This window comes from Pantherophis guttatus, chromosome 2, assembly GCF_059756535.1.
Source record: "Pantherophis guttatus breed Tessera chromosome 2, ASM5975653v1, whole genome shotgun sequence".
Taxonomy (NCBI): domain Eukaryota; kingdom Metazoa; phylum Chordata; class Lepidosauria; order Squamata; family Colubridae; genus Pantherophis; species Pantherophis guttatus.
In genome coordinates, this window is record NC_142064.1 from 239,485,115 (window position 1) to 239,508,978 (window position 23,864).

At 38.8% G+C, this 23,864-nt stretch overlaps 1 pseudogene; it reads left to right on the forward strand.

The window, feature by feature from the left end:
* The first annotated feature begins 5,938 nt into the window (after positions 1-5,938).
* On the forward strand, positions 5,939-6,215 carry LOC148115555 (cytochrome c oxidase subunit 7C, mitochondrial pseudogene; annotated as a pseudogene).
* Positions 6,216-23,864: the final 17,649 nt, after the last annotated feature.

Below are 23,864 nucleotides of genomic sequence, written 5' to 3' on the forward strand. Positions count from 1 at the left end.
GGAAGGGGGAAAAAAGGAAACAACAAGACTGATAATAATTTCTTCATGGACAACTGGATATTTAAAATGATATAAATGTTTTTTTAACAAAAGTATGCAAATGATAGACTATTCTTCTAAATGATAACGATCTCCTCACCAACAACAAATACTCTGACATGGAATGCAAACACAACAGATGCACTGTCAAAATGCAACACACTGTACTTCATCATGCAAATTCATCCACAGATGCTTTCCAACAGAGATTAGAAGGGAAATAAAGGTATTAATGCACGGAACAGCCTTGTAACCAGGATCTTTTAACAAAAGGCCAAGGTTAATAATTTATGATTGGCAAGGGCAAGCTTCTGTATGGATCTATTTTTAATGTGAGCAATTGTAAACACCTTCTTGTCGTAGAGTCTCTTGTAGTGGATGGAGCTACAGGCATATATAAAATCATAGTTAACAAAAACAAGTGATTTTTTTCCCCTACATCATCTGGATCAGGTTGCTCTTTGGTCCCAGCCTTCCTCTGTTTTATTGAAAAGGTTTCAGGCAAAAGTAAGTTTTTAAAAAAACAATCAAGGGTGGAACATTTTAGCTCAGAATGGGATGGTACAGAAGAAACACCCAACTGCATTCTTTTCTCTTCTCTTCTTTTCCAAGAAAATTGATTAAGCTCTACATCAGTGAATTGGGTTAATTAAAAGACAGTTCTGTAAGTAATAGCTGCTGGACAACTTTCACCGCCTCAGAAGACTGTCCAAATTTCCGCAATGGCCACATATATTTCTTGGAGACGTCAGAACTAACTATTATGACATATTCCTTAGCTACATGGATAGCTTTCAGAAACTTCAGCTACTTCAGAATCCTGCAGGCTGGTGCTGATTTAGGTATTGAAATAGCTCCATTGAAACCATTCAGATTGCCGGCTATTCCAATTTTTAAAGACACATATGCATTGCAGTCAGTTATTTGTTACACATCAATTATGTTTATGGAGATTCTCAGCCATCCAGGTCATGGTTGTCCCAAAGGTGCTTTTTTGTTTTTTTGAATTTTTTTTTATTTTTAAACAAACGTACATAAATACATAAAGCCATCTTCAATTACACACAGTGCGTTGGTTGGTTACAAGTCTTTTCTGTGTCTTCACCATATTCATAACTTACAATTTACCTAAATTCTCATATTATCGATCTAATATATATCTTTGTATTGTTATTCTCATTAATTATTTATTTGACTGTAGCTATTCTTCCCTCATTTTGTACAAAATATTCTAAAATTAGAGTTAATTTATATTATAACATTCATTTCATCATCCTAAATCGATCCAATAATAATACATCTTTATGCTATATTTTATATAATTCTACAATTCTTGTATTATAAAAATCTCTATCATATTTCATTTCCATGTTTTTTTGTCTAACCATTGATAAAATAAGTCCCATGTCTTATAATATTGTTTATCTTGTTGTTCTCTGATTTCAAATGTCAATTTACTCATTTCAGCACATTCCATTATTTTCTTAATAACTTCATCTTGCGTTGGTATTTTCTCATTCCAAAGGTGCTTTCTTGTTTTTCTTTGAAGACATTTCGCTTCTATACAACAAGCTTCTTCAGCTCTGACTGGATGGTGGGGAATGGAAGGATTTATACTAGTGGTGGGTTGCCCCCGGTTCGCACCAGTTCTATAGAACTGGTAGTAAAACCAGCAGGAGGCTCCGCCCGCTGACCCTGATGTCATCAAAACGCTTCTGTGCATTCGCACGTGGCCCCGTTGCAAACCGGTAGTAAAGGTAAGTAGAACCCACCTCTGATTTATACTCTTTGCAGACAGCTGATCATTTGCATTCTTTTAGAGAGTCATTGAAGCCACTTGGAGGTTTGTCTGTGTCCTCAGGGTCACCTGAGTTCAATGCAGCAGAATCCCCTTAATTTAATGTATCAAAAGAAAAATTTAGAGAAAGGAAAGCATTTGAAAATAACTCTGGAGAAATGCTGATCAATTGCTGAGACACCATCAACATTTGCTTTAAACAATCAATTTCAAAAGAAAATTGCACACCAGAGATAGCTTTTCAAGACTGAATGGTATGTATCCCTCCTTTGGCATCATATAAAGTACAAAAACCTTGATCTTCCAGTTTTTGACAGTTGAGTCCCACTTATCAGGCTATATCTCATTAGACCAAAATTAATGGAGTCAATGTCAACAGTGTCCGTTGTCAACATTGGACTAGAAACACCTTTGGTATTTAAGTAGTATTGTTCCTTCTTCTGAATAGTACAACACAGATGGACCATTGCTCAGTTCTCATGGGAGAAGCCAAAAGGGTAGTATGCTTTGGACTCTGCCAAATTACTGGCTTGTTAGGCATGATAGGAGAGCATCCAATAAGTTGCCTTTTGCCTTTTGGAAAAATGTGGGATGTAAATCTAAATAATAACAACTAATTGACCATGATTTTATACTTCAAGTCTGAAACAATTTCAGAACGATGACCGTATCATGGAACCACAGTAAGACAATTTGCCTCCATTAATTCTCTTGATTAATTATTTATTTTCCTGAGAGTTTCCAATTCTTACTTCCAAATGAGTATGGTTTCAAGAGAAAACCATTCTGAAGGTGGTTATGATATAAAGACAGTGAGGTTGAACTCTTTCACTTATCATTTATTCTGTTGTGAAGTTTAATAATAAAAAATTTATATGGGATAATGACTCCTTTCTTAGGCAGAAGGTTGGACTAGTACAGGGGTGGGCAATGGTTGTAAAAGAGCCACAATTGCCCACCCCTGGACTAGTAGACCTCCAAGGTACCTTCCAGCCCTATGATTCTATGTCCTATGAAAGTGGGATAGCAGGTGATAGCCACATCTATGTGATATAGAACAACCGAAAATCTTTCATGAGGATAGCAGGCTATGTGAAGGAGTGGGATTACTGAAAAGGTGCTTCTCCCTCTCTCCCTTAGCTGGTAATCCCTGGACAGACAGACAGACTATCAACACCTAGTAGAGATAGAGAGAACAGACTAAATTGAAGTTCAGAAGACTTGATATATAATGAACAAATTTACCATTTACAAAATCTTAAACAGCGTTTCCCAATCTACTCTCCCTAATCCCTTTCACTCTTGACCTGGCAATCATGGAAACTACAGCCTAACATCTGGGATCACTGATCTGGAAATGGGGAAGAGAGGGAGCAAATCCAAGTGCCAGTCATTGAAAAAAAACTTGGTCTGAATATTGCTGAACATGATTTCTTTTTTCAATGGTGCGTCTGGAATGTCTGTGAACTAAATTGACCATTGATCATCAAACTGACCAAGGCAAAAGAAGCTGTAAACCTTAATTGATGTCTGTTTAATAAGATCAGAACTATGTGATGGATGAGAATTGGAAGGCCAAGGTGTTTTCGCTTATGATAGACAATAAGAATTACGGCTTAAAATGTATGAATTGGATGCGCTTGTCCCCATATTTCTTAAATAAAAGTTTTAAACAAATATATTACTGATGGACACGTTGTACTTTCCTCTCAGGTAAAATGGCATTTTTGCATTATTGAAAAAAACACAGCATCAAAAAAGAGAGAAGGGGCTACGCCTTAAAATTTAGGTGTATAGATACAAACACGGAACTTAAGACATCACTTTAAAGGGGAGCACCAGTGGTGGGTTGCCCCGGTTCACACCGGTTCTATAGAACCCATAGTAAAACCAGTGGGAGGCTCCGCCCACCAACCCCAACATCATCAAAACGTTTCTGCACATGCGCAGAAGAGCATCCGCGTGGCCCCGCTGCGAACCGGTAGTAAAGATAAGTAGAACTCACCCCTGGGAAGCACAATTCATCATCCCACATCTGGAAAATAGATGGACTGATCTGTGTATTGTCCAAGTAAGAAGTGTTGATTGGCAAATTATTAGGGTTCCTAAGTAGATCTTCTTTCTGTTTTAAAGCTATTTTCTCCCCAATGGCACAAAAAAGTGGGAAAATAAATAATGTCTTTGTGTATTTAGCTATAATGATTAAGTCTAAAAGGTATAAGGGAGGCCCTCTTCAATTTGGTGCATGAACATCTGGAGCTCACAGCAGCCCTATACTAGAGAAACATCTGTGACCTTGATCTTTATTTGCATCAAGGCACTCTTGACTGATGATCAATCTAGCGCTTAGAACCACTTAACTCTGGACTGTCCTTGGACTAAATTTAAGATTTTATTCTGGTAGTTCAGCTCACCTAGTGTTTCTATTGCAATGGTTATCCACTGGATTGCCCTTTGACCATACTACTTTTGGATTTAAAATCTCTGCAAGTTACTTTACAGGTACGTTTCTTCTCATGCTCTCCTCCTCTCCCAGGATAACCCAAGGACAAGACTGAAATGCCAGGGCAGCTCCCTCTGAAAGTCTTCATCTGGATTTAAGGTTATTAGATTATTAGATTATGTTGTGGTCCCAGGAAAGAAGTCTATTGATGATTGCTTGATTGATTAATTGAAATGTGTTCTGCTCTAACCTACAAAGCCAGAATTTGAAAGTAAAATCATCCAGTAAAAGTTCAGACAATTAAAATATTTATATAATGGGAAATAGTTGCTAGAATACATAACAATAAAAATAAATCTAGGTAATTCAAAAGTTTCCAAGCAGCAGAATGTCTAAAATTAGTACATTAATTGATTAGCCTCAGTTACAATAGAAATAGAACGTACAAAATTGCTTTATCCAAAATTGCTTCAAGCCCATTCATTCATTTGATTTTGATGATGAACACTTGCCACTGCTGCGTGTACAGATAGGAGCAATTTCCGAAGCAGTTCAGATAGGAGCAGTTCAGTTCATGAATTCTGGGATCCGTCTCAGGCCGGATCAGTGAGGGATTCCGAGAGTGGAAAATGCAATAGATCTGGAGAGCACTGGGTTGAAGAAGGTTGTGTTGGGGTTCAGAAACTCTTCTCTCACTGTCCAGAGACATCTTAATCTTACAGGCTAAACACACAGTTATTTAGAATCCTGTTTTGATAAAAGAAGAGCTAATTTACATAGTTTTTTTTGTTTTTTTGTTTTGTTTGTTTAATTGATTTATGTAGCTGCCTGTATCATGTACATGACTCTATATGGCAGTGATGGCTAACCTTTTTGCCATCGCATGCTAGGAGCAGGTGTGTGTGTCATGCGCGTGCATGCACACACCCTTAATTCTATGCGCCTTGCCCCTGCGCATGCGCACACGACCCCCCCCACTCCCTACGCTCCTGGCACACAATGGCACGGTAGGCCCATTTTTTGCTCTCCCCAGCCTCCAGAGCCTTTCTAGGAGTCTGGGAGGGTGAAAACAGCCCCCCCCAGAGGCCCTCCAGAGGCCAAAAACAGTCTGTTTGCCAACTTCCAGTGGGACTGGAAGGCCCATTTTTGGCTCTCCAGAGCCTTTCTAGGAGTCTGGGGAAGGAGAAAACGGCTTTTCCCATCCCCCCAGAGGCCCTCCGGAGGCCGAAAATGGCCCATTTGCCAACTTCCAGTCCCACCAGAAGTTGGCAAATGGGCCATTTCTGGTCTCCAGCGGGCCTCTGGGGTGTGTGTGGGGAAGGTCATTTTCACCCTCCCCAGACTCCTAGAAAGGCTTTGGAGGCTGGGGAGAGAGAAAAACTGGCCTTCCCCATCACCCCCCGAAGTCCTCCAGAGGCAGGAAACAGCCTGTTTCCCTACTTCTGATGGGCTGAGAAGGCCCGAAAATCAGCTGGGCTCGTGTGCCCACCAATATGGCTACGCGTACCATAGTTTTGCCATCACGGCTATATGGTTATCATTAAAAATAAAGAAAATATGTTTTTCTCCCATAACACCTGCATCACGTGGCTCTAGATTAACTGAAGGTCGTGAGGGAGAAGCAACTTTTTTGTTGCCGGGGTCTCATTCCGGCTGATATGTTGACTAGCAGCATCCGTCGGTTTGGCACCTCCGCCCTTTGGAGGTGGATGCATTACGAGGATGGGCCGGGAAAGAATTTCCCATTCTCTGTTAACAACAAATGGAAATTGTTATTCGGAACCTTTAGCTTTACCATAACTGATATTGGTAGTCCCTGTTTTATTGTAAGGCATCAGCTGCTTAAGCAGTGAATATGTTATAACAGATTCAGAAGAAAGAACAGAAAGAAATTTAAAACTAAGCACTCTGCATATATAAATAAAAATTATATCTTTTCAGATATAAACTACAGTAGAAAAAATAAAAAAAAGAAAATACATAGAATTGAAGAAATGTTAAAATGTTCAAGGGTTGGCTGATAAGCAGAAATAAAGGATTGTCTTGGAAAGTTCTGACCCATGAGAGGGCAAAAGAAATAGTCCCAATAAATGTTTCCATCTACTGAAAAAGAGTTCTTGGCATTATGTGATCTGTCTCTGCCTCATAAATTCTGTTGTTCTCAGTGAGAATCATAAAATCATTCATAAACAATTCAGTTATATTACCAGGACTGAATTATTGTTAATCCAGTAAATTATCTCTATAAAATAGGAAGGGAGCCCATTTTGTTTTTTATCCAAACAGGAAAAAAAAAAAGAGTCTTGGCCAGCATTAGCTATAATCATATCTGCATAGCTTAGAGAATTAACCACGGTTAATACTGTAAATATGCACAAAATTGCACCATAAGGTTGGTTCATAATAAAATAAAAATTGTAGCATTATAAATTTATGGCACAACATTGCTGGCAGGAGTTAAAATAAGCGGATGATGATAAGCCCCACTTGAGATAACAGTTATTGTTGATGGAATGGAATGAAGGCTACCCCAGCTAACCTGACTTCTATTATTTTTATTTATTTATTTCAATTTTTATGGCCACCCATTTTGCCAATTTGTCTCTGGGAGGCTAACACGAATTAAAAAAAAAAAACAACCAATATGAAAGCATATTTTTCTATTTAAAAAAATAAAAATACCACTTCCAGCTGACTAACACTGACTGTTACTCCCAAACATACCATTCAATTATTATGAAAACAGCCAGGTCCTCTGTGCACTTATAACTAGCAGGTTACAGGGAGAAAGGGAGTCTAGGCAAGCTTCCTGAATTGATGCATCTCCAGGGGTGGGTTTTACTTACCTTTACTATTGGTTTGCAACGGGGTTGTGTGCATGCTTCTGCGCATGCGCAAAAGCTTCCTGATGACGTCGGAGTCGGTGGGCAGAGCCTCCCACTGGTTTTACTACCGGTTCTTGTGATCCAGTCCAAACCGGGGCCAGCCCACCACTGTGCATCTCCCAGAAACAAATACAGGTAGTTTTTGACTTATAACCATTCATTTAGTGACCATTCAAAGTTACAACAGCACTGAAAAAAGTGACTTATGTCTGATTTTCACACTTACGACCATTGCTGCATCCCCATGGTCATTTATTAATATTAGATCATCCCATGCTACTTAGCATATTGGGCATTAAAGGATTTCTAGCATTTCTGCTCTTGGGCGAGTACTTCAGCATCTTCCCATTTGATGTTTAGAGCCTTTAAGTCTTCCATGAACATTCTTCGCCATGTATTTTGAGAGTGTTCACTTGTTTTTTTTGGTATCGGGAAAGCATCATCTCATTGCCAGCTTGGGGATTTGATTGTTCACCATGTGAAGAATATGACCTGCAAGTTGGAGTCTTCTGTGTGAAACAATATTATGTAGCTTGCGGGAGAAACTCTTTTGGAATACTTCTTTGTTAATAATATAAGCTCAGACGCCCAAGGAGCTCTACAAGGGAATTATTGAGTCTGTCATTTGTACTTCTATAACTGTCTGGTTTGACCCTAACCCTAACCCTAACCCTAACCCTAACCCTAACCCTAACCCTAACCCTAACCCCTAACCCCTAACCCTAATCCTAACCCTAACCCTAACCCTAACCCTAACCAAACAGGATAGGTACAGACAGATGGCTAGGATTGCAGAAAAAAATAATTGCAACCAAGTTGCCTTCCATTGAGGACCTGCATACTGCATGAGCCACAAAGAGGGATGAGAAAACATCTATAGACTATAATCTTTAGGATTCCCCATGGTCACATGGTTAAAATTTGGATACTTGGCAACTGGCATGTATTTATGACGGATGCAGTGTCATGAGTCATGTGATTACCTTTTGCAACCTTTTGATAACCAAAGTCAGCGGGGAAGCTCCAGATTCACTTAACAATTGTGTTACCCTACTAATTTAACACCTGCAGTGATCCACTTAACAATTGTGGCAAGAAAAGTTGCAGAAGGAGGACAAATTCACTTAACAAATGTCTTGTTTAGCAACATAAATTTTGGACTCAGTTGTAGTCATAAACTGATGATTATCTGTACGTTGCATGGTATTTCTGGCCATTTTCAAAAGAGTCCAGTGAAAAGCCAGAGTGTTGCAATCAGCAAAGCAGGTAGGATTCTCCAGTGATACAATTATGTAGTTTTATTCTCTGAATGTAATTGATCTATAAACCCTCAGAAAGTGAGGGACATAATTTCATATATTCAAAATGTGGTGAGCCAGATAAGCTGTGCATGAGAGACCCTTTTACATTTGGGGATTGATAACAACCACAACCTATAGGCAATTTTCACTGTCTGCAATTTCTGTATTTCGACTTCTCTCTCATTTTCCAGCTATCTACCATTTCCTAGTTTCAAGAAAATACTCCATACAACTGATGAAGTGGTTTGTGGTCCATAAAAAATATCTTTTAGAAAAAATTCTATCCACAGTCCACTTTTTTCAGTTTTTGTCACTTTAAAATATACACTATTATTCCATGTTGTTTTTCACTCCAAAATGTGGCATTAAAGATGCAGGGAATATTTGTGTACACTTTATTCAGGAAAATATGTGTTTTTCCTGAAAGTATGTGTTTGCATACTTCAAGTAGATCTTCCGCAAAGAAGCTACATCTTCAAGATTCCCTCTCTCTCTCTCTCTCTCTCCCTCCCTCCCTCTCTCTCTCTCCCTCACTCTCTCTCGTTTCAGTATTTTACAAGCTAGGCAAGTAATATGACAGCATTAATGTATTTTTTTACATAGTAAACAATGTAATGATGTGGATTTTTTTTTACTATTATTATTATTATTGTCTTCATCGGGCAAATAAATAGTTTTTTTTACAGACAAATAAATTTTGTGAGTTGTTTATATCATTTTGTCTTTCAGTGCCCTTGACAAAGGATCATGTCCAATATGTGTCGGGCTGTTGACTATAAAATATTTACTTACACTCAGGACTTTTCAATTCACTTTTTTCCCTTCTTGTTTGCCACTGAAAACCATTTCCAAGCAGTTGAATTTCCGTGTAACTTGTCAAAATATAGGCTTAAATAGATGAGCCCAATTACATGAAAAGACTCTATGGCTGGCACGGTCCTCTCTAGAGGACTGTTTCCATTGACCCTGAGATTTTCTTTTCGATAAGGCCAACGGGTTAAGTCATTTCTCTGTGAGCAATATAAATTCTAGTGCAGCCACATGGATTCCCTCATGGAGCAGAAGCATCTATAGATGGTAAATATCAGGCCTGCTAACGTATGATGTGGACCAGCATGAAATACTCCAAGTGCCATTCTTATTTTTATTTTTTTCTCCCTGCAAATGACTTTAGAAGTCTTTTATCCAAGACTTATCCTCTTTCCAAAAATGCACACTTCTTCTTTAATTAAATATGAAGCAATTATATAAGGCATTATAGCTGTAATTTGAAATTCCCACAGTACTTTGGTTTTATAATTAGCCTGTTCGCATAAAAACCGTTAGCAGATAGTGGCTCGCACTGAAAATGTCTCTCTGCATGTGTTTTGTCAGTGCTGACTAGCCAGAGACATGACTGCCATTGCTTTCCATTACCTTAAATAACTTACTCAGTTCTCTCAACAGTACAAATGGGGTAACTCCACAAGCAATTAAGATCACTCCATTTCTACCTCTTGGTTTTCATTCTAGAGGTTTCATTGAGAAGTCATCAGTTTTGGGAGCAAGTCTGTGATCATACAGGTGTCTAATCCCTACTTTGATATCATCAACAAGTAATCCTTTGCTCAAATGTTTGACGCACCAACTCAGTACGTGATGGATCGGAATCAAGTGAAAGCTGACATACTTTAAAGTTTGGAACTACATTTCCTTTAACTCAAGCTGAGCTCGGTGGAAAGGGAGGCACAAGACCATCCGAGCTGAAAAGAACAAACCCAACAAAATCCAACCTTGGTGTGAAGCAGCAACAGTTCTGTTCTCTTTCCCGATCACCAAAGCTGAAATTTCTTGCATTGGGGAAGCCGTGTGACCCCTGTGCTCTTGCCGTGAGAATGTTTAAATTAAATTGTAGTCTCTCTGTGAAAAGGAGCTGTCACTGCTTAATTAAAAGCCCGCTCTCTTCTCATCTGCCTTGACTTCTAATTCCACTAATTCCACTGTGATGTGGAGACACACAACACTTTGTCCTCCTGGCTTGTAATTAGACTTGGTAATGCAGCTTTCCCATTTTACAGCACAAATCCCACTAATGATGAATGGAGCAGGCTTATGAAGTGCCTGGCTGATACTAAAGGGGGACAGGGTGGAGGGGCTCCCTACACAGCTACTGTGTGGGCAAGTAAATCATTGCCTTTTTAATGGCCTGATGATTGCTGGGGAAGGTCAAAGCATGGACTCTCAATAGGAAGCAGGAACAAAGCTTGAAAGAGACCGCTGCTTTTAAAGATATGTTTGCTGCTACCGCTGCTTATAAATGATGGTTGGTTGTTGCCAGTTGTGATTTCTGTTATTTATTGCTGGGTAAGTAACTTCCATGTAAGTTGCCATGATTATATTTTAGAGGGACAGAACAAAATTGGTTAAGGGAGTGATGGATTCATCCTGGTTTTGCTGTTTCAATAAATTGCTCTTTCTACATCATTCTAGAATCCTTGGGATGAGGGACAGCCAAAAATAAATAAAATTTAAACAAATATTGGAAATCTTAAAGGGAAAAAAGGGACAGGTAGAAATTTAAGGGTAGCTTGATAACTATTTAAAAAGCTATCTAAAATTATCTTTAAAATGTGGCAAACGTTTAAGCCATACAGATAGGAAATAAAAAAACCTGCACTCCAAAATCAACCCCAAAGTAACAAAAAAAGAGTAGCTAACAATAATGATTCTTGATGTGGATTAAAATATATTGAAAAATTTCTATAGTTAGAAAGAGCCGTGGACTTACTTTGAAGAAAGAAAAGAAGTTTCCCTTCCATTCTAATCATTCATCAAAGTACTATCAACAATTCTCGTTTCTTGCTCTGAGCTCCTCAACAGGAATATTAATATTTGTGGGAACTGGGATTCTCTTTTTTTGGTTCTAGTAGTTACATATTACCAACTAATGCTAGGGATTTTCAAAATCCAAAAAATGTAATTGCTGCACAGAAAAATCATGATATCTGTGGCATGGAATCTCAAATAATATGCCTACATAGAAGAATACTATCTGAATTAGATTTATTCCAATTGCTTTATAAGGGATTTAAAGTGTATATACAATGAACAAAACTATCTATATCTATCTATCATCCATCCATCCATCCATCCATCCTGAACAATAATGTCAAAGAATCTAAGCATCACTGTTTCCTTTGTTAAAAATCTTAGGACTGATTCACACAAACATGGATCTCATCTGTCACAATACTGACTCTAGACTTCACTGCTAAAGGTAAAGAACAAGAATATAATTTTCCCCCTTTTTATAAAGGAGATATATATGGTTCTTCCATATTGATGAAAAACTGGTATGATGCACCACAGCTGGAAGCTGCAAACTCACTTAATGGTTGAAGGATACTGTAAGTTAGACAACACCAAGGGCTCTTTCAATAAACTGATGTTGTCACTTAATTATTTATTAGATATTTTACGTTATCTAATATTAAGGGTCAATATGACAATTCTTGCAACCATTCTAATTTTATAAAGAGGGATTTGTCATAGTACCTTAAAGTACTCGCTGTGATGATGAGGAACTCCTCTTACTTTTTGGCCAATTGCTCAAGTAATACACCAAATATAAGTCAGATTAACTGTGTTAAAATCTTCTAACACAAAATAGATTTATGTTCATATTTAATTAACCGCTGATCTCATCATTATTCTCAATTTACCAACATTAGCCTTTGAATCAGTAGCAGGACAGGAGCCAAGAAAGGGAGGCCATGCATAGATAGTTCTACAGCAGGTTAGGATTCTTTCTTGTATCTTTTTTTTAAAAAAGTGAACAAAACTTGAACATGTGATGGATTGCAGGTTCTCATAGATCATATGCTTTTCATGCAGTCTCTTTCAGGTTCAGACTCCTTTATTACAGATTTTGAAAAAGAATCAGAGAAGAGATAAGTGGTAAGATGCCTGTGATGAATGGTAATGATCTTATCCATTCAGTTGTGACTGACTCTTGGCCGAGGTCTATCCATGTCTTCTCTAATCTTGTGCTATTTCTTTGAGTTGCTCTATGCTCTGGCTTGTGTCAGCTTTGATAGTGTCCAGCCATTCTGTTCTTTGGCAGCCTGTTTTCCTTTTACCGCTAACTCTTCTAAACATAGAACAGAATAGAATAGACTTCTTTATTGGCCAAGTGTGTTTGGACACACAAGGAATTTGTCTTGGTGCATACGCTCTCGGTGTACATAAAAGAAAAGATACATTCGTCAAGAATCATAAGGTACAACACTTAATGATAGTCACAGGGAACAAATAAGCAATCAAATCCTATTAGAAAACAGTCAATATAAATCGTAAGGATACCAGCAACAAGGTTACAGTCATACAGTCATAAGTGGGAGGAGATGGGTGATAGGAACAATGAGAAGATTAATAGTAATACAGACTTAGTAACTAGTTTGACAATGTTGAGGGAATTATTTGTTTAGCAGAGTGATGGCGTTTGGGAAAAAACTGTTCTTGTGTCTAGTTGTTCTGGTGTACAGTGCTCTATAGCATCGTTTTGAGGGTAGGAGTTGAAATAGTTTTTGTCCAGGATACGAGGGGGTCTGTAAATATTTTCACAGCCCTCTTTTTGACTTGTGCAGTATACAGGTCCTCAATGGAAGGCAGGTTGGTAGCAATTGTTTTTTCTGCAGTTCTAATTATCCTCTGTGCCTGTCTTGTTGGGTTGCTTTCCTCAGTGAATTCCCCCACATGACATGGCCAAAATAAGTCAGACACAGTTTAATGATTTTTGTCTTCCAGTGACATGTCTGGTATATGATGCCCATTTGTGGTCTAAATCTGAATAGTTCACGAAGCTGACCTCTTATTAAATGAACTTGTAACATTCCTAATGTTTGCTCCAGGGTAGATGTTTCTGCATTTGAGTCCATTTAACTCAATATTGTTTGTTTAACTCTGCAACACTGATTTACAACCTCCAGAGGAAAGGGTTCATTTGCCCTCACTGATATCCTGTGGAGTCTGCTTAAAATTGTTCCTTTTTCACTTTGTAAGACATTTCTGTACTAGTAATCTCACAGCAAAGGGGGTCCAAATGAATGTCTAGGCCTCATTTCAGCCATACCCTGGCATTTTCAGGGATGTGCTGATGTCCAGAGTAGCCTTACTTCACCCAGGCCCTTAGCCACTGGTGAACTCTACTTACCTTCCCTACCAGTTCGGAAGTGCGCGTGCCGCCATCATCATGTGCGATATTTTACCCTCTGTGAATGTGCAGGAGGCTTTGCTCATGCGCAGAGGGTTAAAAACCAGGAAGTAATGACGTCCGGGTGGGTGGGTGGAGCTTATGCTGCCTCTGCTACCAATTCACTGAACCACACGCCGGTGGCGCTACCGATTTGTGCGAGCCGGACAGAACTGGCAGGATTTCACCACTGCCCTTAGCGTACAAAAGTGAATGCTAAGACAGTATGTGTATGAGTTTATGTGGGGAGTGTTGTAGGACAAAAGGAGATAAGAAAGGAGCAAGGAAACAGGGAAGCAGGAGTTGATGTCTGGAGATTTACAAACATTACAAGCAGGCAAGAGGACTATCAGTCAACTGCCCGGCCACAAGCTATGATAAGCTGTGTATTCTAGTGGGATTTCTCTCTGAAGTTTGGCTCCAGAGCTCAGTTGTAATGCTCCAAAGCAACACTGCTTAAAAGCAGAGCTTGGAGCTTGACTTTGAGCTTGGTAGAAACTAAAAAGGGGAACCTCACTGAGGCAGCATCTCATCCCAACCGGTGCAAGAACTTTTTGGAAGGAGGCAAAGGCTGTATGCTACTTTACCAACTTTGTGACTGAGTATTAAAGATACGCTGAGCAACAGGCAAAGCAAAGGTGACTAATAAGCCAGTATTAGAGCACATAACCCAAGACAGGTGACTAGAAGGTAAAATCATAAAACTGTGGCTCACTTAATTTGGCCAAGTCATGTGAGGGAATTCGCCGGAGAAAGCAATTATGTTTGGAAGAGCTAGCTGTAAAAAGAAACAAGGCCATCAAAGAACACGGTGGCTGGACACCATCAGAGCTGACACCAGCCAGAGCATAGAATAACTCAAAGAAGTAGTGCAAGATTGGAAGATGTGGAGAAACCTGGCTCATAAAATCACCAAGAGTCGGACATGACTGAATGGATAACATCATTATCACCATCATTAAAGATATGAGTAGAAAGGACTGAGTATTGGACACAAATTTACATGGCAACATCAACTTGCAGAGCAATAAAAGACGTGGCTTTTTAAACAAATCGCTTGACCTGCGGGTTGTTTTTAGATTGGTTTTAATATGGGTTTTAATTGTTGTATTTTTAATTAATCTAAATTAATTTAGTTTTACTGTTCTACGGTTTTAATCCTTTGTGAGCCGCCCCGAGTCCTTCGGGAGAAGGGCGGCATATAAATTTGACCAAATAAATAAATAAATAAATAAATAAATAAATAGCCTGTTGTTGGTATGCCACAATAAAGCATTGTATACAGACTTGTTATGCTGCGGTGTATCCGGTTTTTGAAAACAAAGAACTCTCACAGGGTTATACTAGTATATTTATTAATGATTACTGTATTATTTTATCATAACTGTTATATTTATTACTGACTCGTAAGCCACTTAGTCAGTCAATTTAAAGCTGCATAAAAGTTGTAATAAACAAGTGTGCCACACATTTTATCTTTTTATCTTATTATCTTTTTCACCAAACAGCTACCTGAAATGATGGCCCAGGAAAGGCCTTCAGCATTTTTTATGGGTCTAAAAAAAACCTGGATTCCTTCAGTTTGGAGGAGATGAGCATGTTATATTTTCTTTTTCCTTAGCTTTGGATATACATTACTTATGGGTAATCCAGTGATGGGTTGCTCCTGTTCTGTCCGGTTCTATAGAACCAGTAGTAAAAGCAGTGGGAGGCTCCGCTCACCCGCCCGGACATCATCATTGATGATCTTCGCATGCGCAGAAGCTTCCGTTGCGAACCGATAGTAAAGGTAAGTGGAACCCACCCCTGGGGTAGTCATCAAATTACAACCACAATTGAGCGCAAAATGTATGTTGTTAAGCAAAACAGCTAAGTGAATTTTGCCCCATTTTATGACTTTTCTTATCACTATTTAGAATAGAATAGAATAGAATAGAATAGAATAGAATAGAATAGAATAGAATAGAATAGAATAACAGAATTGGAAGGGACCTTGGAGGTCTTCTAGTCTGACCCCCTGCCCAGGCAGGAAACCCTACACCACTTCAGACTAATGGTTATCCAACATCTTCTTAAAAATTTCCAGTGTTGGGACGTTCACAACTTCTGCAGGCAAGTTGTTCCACTTATTAATTGTTCTAACTGTCAGGAAATTTCTCCTTAGATCTAAGTTGCTTCTCTCCTTGATTAGTTTCCACCCATTCCACCCGGTGCTTTGAAGAATAGTTTGACTCCTTCTTCTTTGTGGCAACCCCTGAGATATTGGAACACTGCTATCATGTCTCCCCTAGTCCTTCTCTTCATCAAACTAGACATACCCAGATCCTGCAACTGTTCTTCATATGTTTTAGCCTCCAGTCCCCTAATCATCTTTGTTGCTCTTCTCTGCACTCTTTCTAGAGTTTCAACATCTTTTTTACATCGTGGCGACCAAAACTGAATGAAATATTCCAAGTGTGGCCTTACCAAGGCACTATAAAGTGGTATTAACACTTCATGTGATCTTGCTTCTATCCCTGTTTATGTAGCCCAGAACTATGTTGGTGTTTTTGGCAGCTGCTGCACACTGCTGGTTCATATCTAAATGGTTGTCCACTAGGACTCCAAGATCCCTCTCACAGTTACTACTATTGAGCAACGTACCACATATACAATACCTATGCATTGTGTTTTTCTTGCCTAAATATAGAACCTTACTTTTTTCGCTGTTGAATTTCATTTTGTTAGATAGTGCCCAATGTTCAAGTCTGTCAAGATCCTTCTGTATTTTGAGCCTATCTTCTGGAGTGTTGAATATTCCTGCCAGCTTGGTGTCATCTGCAAATTTGATGAGTTCCCCATCTATCCCCTCGTCCAAGTCATTGATGAAGATGTTGAAGTCATAGCATAGCTGGCTGGAGAATTCTGGGAATTGAAGTCCACAAGTCTTAAAGCTGCCAAGTTTGAAGACCTCTGTTTTACAGTATCCTTCCCCTGCCACACCCACCAAGCCATGCCCAGCCCACCAAGCCACGCCCACAGAACCGGTAGTAAAAATTTTTGAATCCCAACACTGCCAGATATCATTTGATGATAGAAGGAATGTTTATCTGGCTTCTTGTACCAATTGGCAATTAGAGTTGAAAAAACAAAAACAAAAAACACCATCTCAGAAGAAAGCCAGTGGTGAACCATCTCTGCATTTTTATTGAGCAAAACAGCCCCTTGTGTGTCCAGGTAATCATTCAGAATCAAACTTATCCAAAGGAAACTTTACCTTTATAAATTGACAAAAGATAATAGAGGAATTAAGTAGGGAATGTGAATTTATGGAGTTGGTTATATAGCAAAGGAGTTTTCCCTCAAGGTCATCTTGCATAAAATGTTGACTTTACGGCGACTACAGAGAGGAGTAGCTATAAAAACAAGGAATTGAACAACAGACAGAGAAGATGTCAGGTAGATTATTAGTTTGACAGACTCGGGAGACTTAAATGCAGGTGCAGCCTAGGAGACTTAAATGCAGATTAAATAAATGCTGACAGTCAGGCAAGATGCCCAATGTGTAAACAGGAGAATATTCCCAAGAGACTATTTTTTTTGGGAGCCTACGCATTTGGTGCAGAAATTGCCAAAGGTAACCTGGATGTAAGAAAATGTTGAATAAGGTGCACCTGTGATAAGATGGATCACTGTTGATTTTTAAAGGCCTCTTGTGAAATATCTTCTTCTTCTGATGTCTTTTCAAGAAATTGTTCCTTGGTTATACTTACTAGCTTGTCCTGTGTAACTTGGTTAAACTTCTCTCTTCCAGAAGTGTTAAATATAGATATTTTTTTTTAAAAAATATTTCATTTGAAGCTAGAAGCACATAGTTTTTCTGGAATATTTTATTTGATGGTACAAACATCAAAACTCGTTATATGGTCTAGAAACCATCATATCTCATTTCTTTTCTCAAGGATTTTATGGAACTTTTTGATAGCATTTATGTGTAGCACTGATTTAATGTTTGTGCTGAAGTGAAATGTTTGCTACCTTTGCATTAGTTCTGTGGAAGCATACAAGTTAATAGATGATGATGATGATGATGATGATGATGATGATAGATATAGTAGATAGATAGATGATAGATCAGTGGTGAAATTCAAATATTTTAACTACCGGTTCTGTGGGTGTGGCTTGGGGGGCATGGTGTGGCTTGGTGGGTGTGGCTTGGTTGGCATGGCAGGGAAAGGATACTGCAAAATCTCCATTTCCACCCCATTCCAAGGGAAGGATTCTGCAAAATCCCCATTCCCTCTACACTCCTGGGGGAAGGATATTGCAAAATCTCCATTCCCACTCTAGGACCAGCCAGAGATGGTATTTGCCGGTTCTCCGAACTACTCAAAATTTCTACTACCAGTTCTCCAAAGTACTCAAAATTTCTACTACCGGTTCTCCAGAACCTGTCAGAACCTGCTGGATTTCACCCCTGTGATTGATAGATAGATAGATAGATAGATAGATAGATAGATAGATAGAAAGATAGATAGAGAGATAGATAGATAGATAACTAGATGAAGATAGATAGGCAGATAGGTGATAGATGATCGATAAGCAAGAAATTGATTAATTACATTATATTTAGAAACCAATATTACCAAGAGGAGAATATGTAGGATCTTTGCCTGGTCCAGTGTGAGTTTTATTATTTTAGAGTGCTTGAGCTATTATTTGCACATGGAGTACTGCAAGATTAGCGTATTTAAATGATTGGTGTAGAATGGCTGTAGGACTTGCGTTTCTGTTGTAGAAAGATAACTGCCAGTTATTTAATACTTGCCTCTATCCATTGTGCAAATAGTGGCTTTCAGTGCTAGGAGGATGTGTGATGTGTGATTTTTTTTTTAAACTCTTAAAATATAATTTCCTTTTTTTCCTTTTTATTATAAATTGGTAAAACTGAAAAATAATTTGGAACCTTATCTGCAATTTTAGAGGTATATCTAGAAGTGAAAGAATATGTTATAGGATTATAGTAAATATAGTACATTTAAAGTTAAATATGTTATATAGTCTTTTAGCACTTTACTTATACTGTAGATGCTTTAGCCATCCCCCCAAAAAAACAAAACCCAAAACACCAGTATTTGATTAATTTTGCTTTCTTCTAGGAGCCTGATTTGAAAGAAATATGTTTCTAATAAACTTTAAAATCATTAGTAAATTGGGATTATAGTTTCAGAAGAGATCATTTATTCCCTCCCCCCCAGACGTTTTTCATTTTATAGTTATGGCTACTGACATAGATCTCAAAAGCAAATTATTTTTTTATTAAAGGCTCTAGTTCTTGGTTAATATTTACTCATTATATACTTTGATTTCTCATTAAGGAATAAGATATTCTAATGTTTTTTTTGTATGGTGGAAAGGTAACAGTACTCCGTGATGTCATGCTGATCACATGACCACGGAAATGTCTTCAGACAGCACTAGCTCAATGCCCTTGAAACAGAGATGAGCACCATACCCTAAAGTTGATTAAAGTATGTGCTAGTTGTTCCCGACTCTAGGGGGCAGTGCTCAACTCCGTTTCAAAGCCGAAGAGCCAGCGCTGTCTGAAGATGTTTCCGTGGTCATGTGGCCAGCATGACTAAATGCCAAAGGCGCATGGAACGCTGTTACCTTCCCACCAAAGGTGGTCCCTATTTTCCTACTTGCATTTTTTTTATGTGCTCTCGAATTGCTAGGTTGGCAGAAGCTGGGACAAGTAACGGGAGCTCATCCCATTACGCAGCACTAGGGATTAGAACCACTGAACTGCCGACCTTTCGATTGACAAGCTCAGCGTCTTAGCCCCTGAGCCACTGCGTCCCTTCATTAGTAAAATTTGCAGGGACTCTATTACCTTTTACTTTTTACTTTGGTTTGTATATGTCAGGTGGAAAAGAATTCTGATAGACTTCATAGAATAGGTCCATAGCAGGGGTGAAATCCAGCAGGTTCAGACAGGTTCTGGAGAACCAGTAGTGGAAATTTTGAGTAGTTCGGAGAACTGGCAAATACCACCTCTGGCTGGTCCCAGAGTTGGATGGGAATGGAGATTTTGCAGTATCCTTCCCTTGAAGTGGGGAGGGAATGAGGATTTTGTAGTATCCTTTCCCTCCCACACCCACCAAGCCACACCCACAGAACCGGTAGTAAAAAAAATTGGATTTCACCACTGGTCCATAGATATAGTGGAGTAGTCAGAGACATTATTTGGGAGTGGAAGAAGGCACCAACTTAATCTGATAGAAAATAAGAATTAATGCAAACTGGTACCATAAATTTTTTAATATATTCTTTTCCATTTTAAAATATTTCAGAGCTGAACAATAAAATTTCCCCCTTTTTTAGATAGAAAAACCAAACAAATGGTGATGAATATAGAGGGTATTTCGCTCTATAAGAGCCCTGGTGGCGCAGTGGTTAGAATGCAGTATTGCAAGCAAACTCTGCCCCCAGCCTGGAGTTCAGGGATGCTATTCAGCAGGTTCTGACAGGCTCTGGAGAACTGGTAGCGGAAATTTTGAGTAGTTCGGAGAACTGGCAAATACCACCATTGGCTGGCCCCAGAGTGTGGTGGGAATGGAGGTTTTGCAATATCCTTCCCCCAGGAGTGGGGTGGGAATGGGGATTTTGCAGTATCCTTCCCCTGGAGTGGGGTGGGAATGGAGATTTTGCAGTATCCTTCCCCTGCCCCACCCAGCAAGCCACACCATGTCCACCAAGCCACTCCCAGAGAACTGGTAGTAAAAAAAATTGAATTCCACCACTGCTGGAGTTTGATCCTGATGGGGCTCAAGGCTGACTCAGCCTTTCATCCTTCCAACGTCCATAAAATGAGGACCCAGATTATTGGGGGCAATATTGTAAAGCGCCCAGAGAGTCACTGTGGAGAGTTACATAAGCCCAAGTGCTATTGCTATATTGGAGCTCTTAGGAGAACAGTGAATGAGCAATGCAGATAGCCTCCTGCACAATCAGTATAGGAATATTTCCCATAATGAAGTGTTCAAAAGGTATTTACCTGACCAAATCCATCCAGATTGGAATAGTTGCTAATTATTCTTGCAGTCTCAGGGGATCGTTAACTGCTGACAGAACAGAGTTTTTTTGCAAACTAATTTACCTAATCCCATCAGAGCATGTTGTTTTTCATGAACCAAACATTGCACCAGGAGAGATACAAGTCAAGATCAAGGGGCTAAATTATAATGAAGAGCCCAGCAGGGATGAGTTTCCTGCTGAGTTTATTAATTTTTTAAAATGTAGACTATTGGTCCAACCATGTTCTATATTTCTGCAGGTGGGCGATGAGGAAGAATGTAGAGATCAAAGGGTTTTGAAATGATAACATCACAAGGCCAGACTCCTTGCAGCAAACACAGATCTGCATACAGATCTCTCTAGAAAGACATGATAAAGTTAGAAACATAAATATTTACATTTTGATGAATTATGCCTGCTTACATACTTACTTGGGTTATTTGATAAAATGCTAATTATTCTGGGGTTTATTATTGTGAGAATAAAAATGAAGACTGCCTCTATGTAAAGGTAGTCCTTGGCTTACAATCACAATTGAGCCCAAAATTTCTGTTGTTAAGTGAGATATGTATCACTTAACAACAGAAATTTTGTAGAATGTATCTGGCCCTCAGTGTGGAAGGGATTGCCACTCTCGAATTGGCCTTTTTAGTCACACTAGATGCTGTTTTGGGACCTCTTTCCAGAGCACGATACCATAGTCTCTTGAGACTGAAGGATGCCAATGAAGTGAGATATTTGTTTTGCCTAATTTTACGACCTTTCTCGCCACAGTTGTTAAGTGAATCACTGCTGGCTTCCCACTGACTTTTCTTGTCAGAAGGTCCCAAAAAATGATCACATGACCCTGGAACACTGTAACCATTATGAATACATGCCAGTTGCCGAGCATCTGAATTTTGATCATGTGACCGTGGGGATGCCTCAACGGTCATAAGTCACTTTTTTCAGGGCCGTTGTAACTTTGAATGGTCACTAAATGAACTGCTGTAAATCGAGGACTACCTGTATTCTGCTTATAGAAAAGGAAGGCTATAAAAGGGAATAAATAAACAGTTATAAATCATGGACAATACCCATACTTGCTAGAAATTATAACACATCTGGAAGGCACCAGAACAGGGAAGATTAACATACATCTTAAGAGTTAGTATTCCTACATCAATGGTGGGTTTCAAAATTTTTTACTACCGGTTCTGTGAGTGTGGCTTGGTGGGCATGGAAGAGGAAGGATACTGTAAAATCTCCATTCCCTCCCCAATCCAGGGGAAGGTTACTGCAAAATCCCCATTTCCTCCCAATCAACTGGGACTTGGGAGGCAGAGAATAGATGGGGGTGGGGCCAGTCAGAACTTTTACTACCGGTTCTCCAAACTACTCAAAATTTCCGCTACCAGTTCTCCAGAACTGGTCAGAACCTGTAGAAACCCACCTCTGTCCTACATGTCAGGAATCTTCTTTAGTATCTATATATCAATACATTTATTTAGTATCTGTATATGTGTATAAACATGTTTTAACTAGATGTTAAAAATAGCATTGACACACACACACACATAAATACATATACAGATAGGTAAGGGTGTATGTAGTATAAAGCCACATGTTAAAAATAACATGGACAATGCTGATATATTCCACACTACTGTACAGCACAGACATAGCAGATTAATTCCACTTTCTTTTTTTCATATGCCTTAATAGTATTTCTTATCATTAATATAAGCTTCTTCCAATACAGCTTGCCAGGAAAAAAAACCTTTCCTGTGTAACATATAAAACCATAGAAATAACAGATCAGAAGATTTGTCCAGTTACATTCACTGACTTGCAAAGTCTTTAACTACTTTCACATCACCTTGAATTCTTTAAGCTGAAGATTGCAGAAATAAACTTATATCATCCTGTAGACAATGACATGCTATAAATTAAATGATGGCAGCTTCCCTTTAATGCATGGTTGGTTTCACTTTGTGACAGTCACAGTATGATTTTTTTGTGCCACATTGTCCGTCCGTCCATCCATCCATCCATCCATCCATCCATCCATCCATCCATCCATCTACTATATGACCAGGGGTGGGTTCTACTTACCTTTACTACCAGTTCACAACAGGGCTGGTACCTTTACTACCAGTTCGCAACAGGGCTGCGTATGCGCAGAAGCATTTTGATGATGTTGGGGTCGGTGGGCGGACCTCACGCCAGTTTTACTACTGGTTCTATAGAACTGGTGTGAACCAGGGGCAACCTACCACTGTATATGATCTATCTATCCCTATGGAGCTATTGTCCATGTCATATGGAAGATTCTAGCAAAATAGTGTATTAGGAATTCCTCACATATGACATTTCTGGATCTGTAATATTTAATCCACAGGTTCTTCTCCAGATTTTAATATCATTAAATAGAAAAACTATAGCTATAGAAAAACTCCTCTTCAACATCTCCATCTGTTTCCAAACCAAATCCTGATATTGCAGTAGCCTTTGAGAAAATTGCAGTTCCCTAGTCTACTGTACTGGATTAATTTCTCTTCTTGTTTCTTATTCACTACAGCTGTCAGAGTATTAGTTGCACCAGTTATGTAAGTAAGAATTTAGAGGATTAGCAGTTAAAAATAATCTACATAGTTCATCAGACTCAGATTATAGTATCTTCTTTTTTTTGTCCATCAATTCCTTTCAAAGTGAGAGTGCAGCATCCATCCATCTACTGTATCATTATTCTTCAATGGTTTATTATTATTATCTTGGGATTTTCGAAATATGGATGGCTATAAGGAAAACACAAACCTTCTATGGACACAGAGAGGCCACAAATTAAATGGTTCTTAGTAAACATCCTAATCAAAGCTGCTGGTTCTTTCCATCGCCTGCTTGAGTTGTTAATATAGTATGCAGCGTTAATGAGGGATGGATAATGCTGCTAATCCATAAACCATTGGTTCCCTCTACATAGGTAGGAGTTCATGTTTTCCACTGAAACCTCATAACACCAAATACAAGACAGCATATATTATGCAGTCTAAAATGCATGGAGTTAACATTTTCAAGGCCTGGCAATCACCCCTCCATTCACTTCTCCTTAATGAAAGAGAATTATGCCATA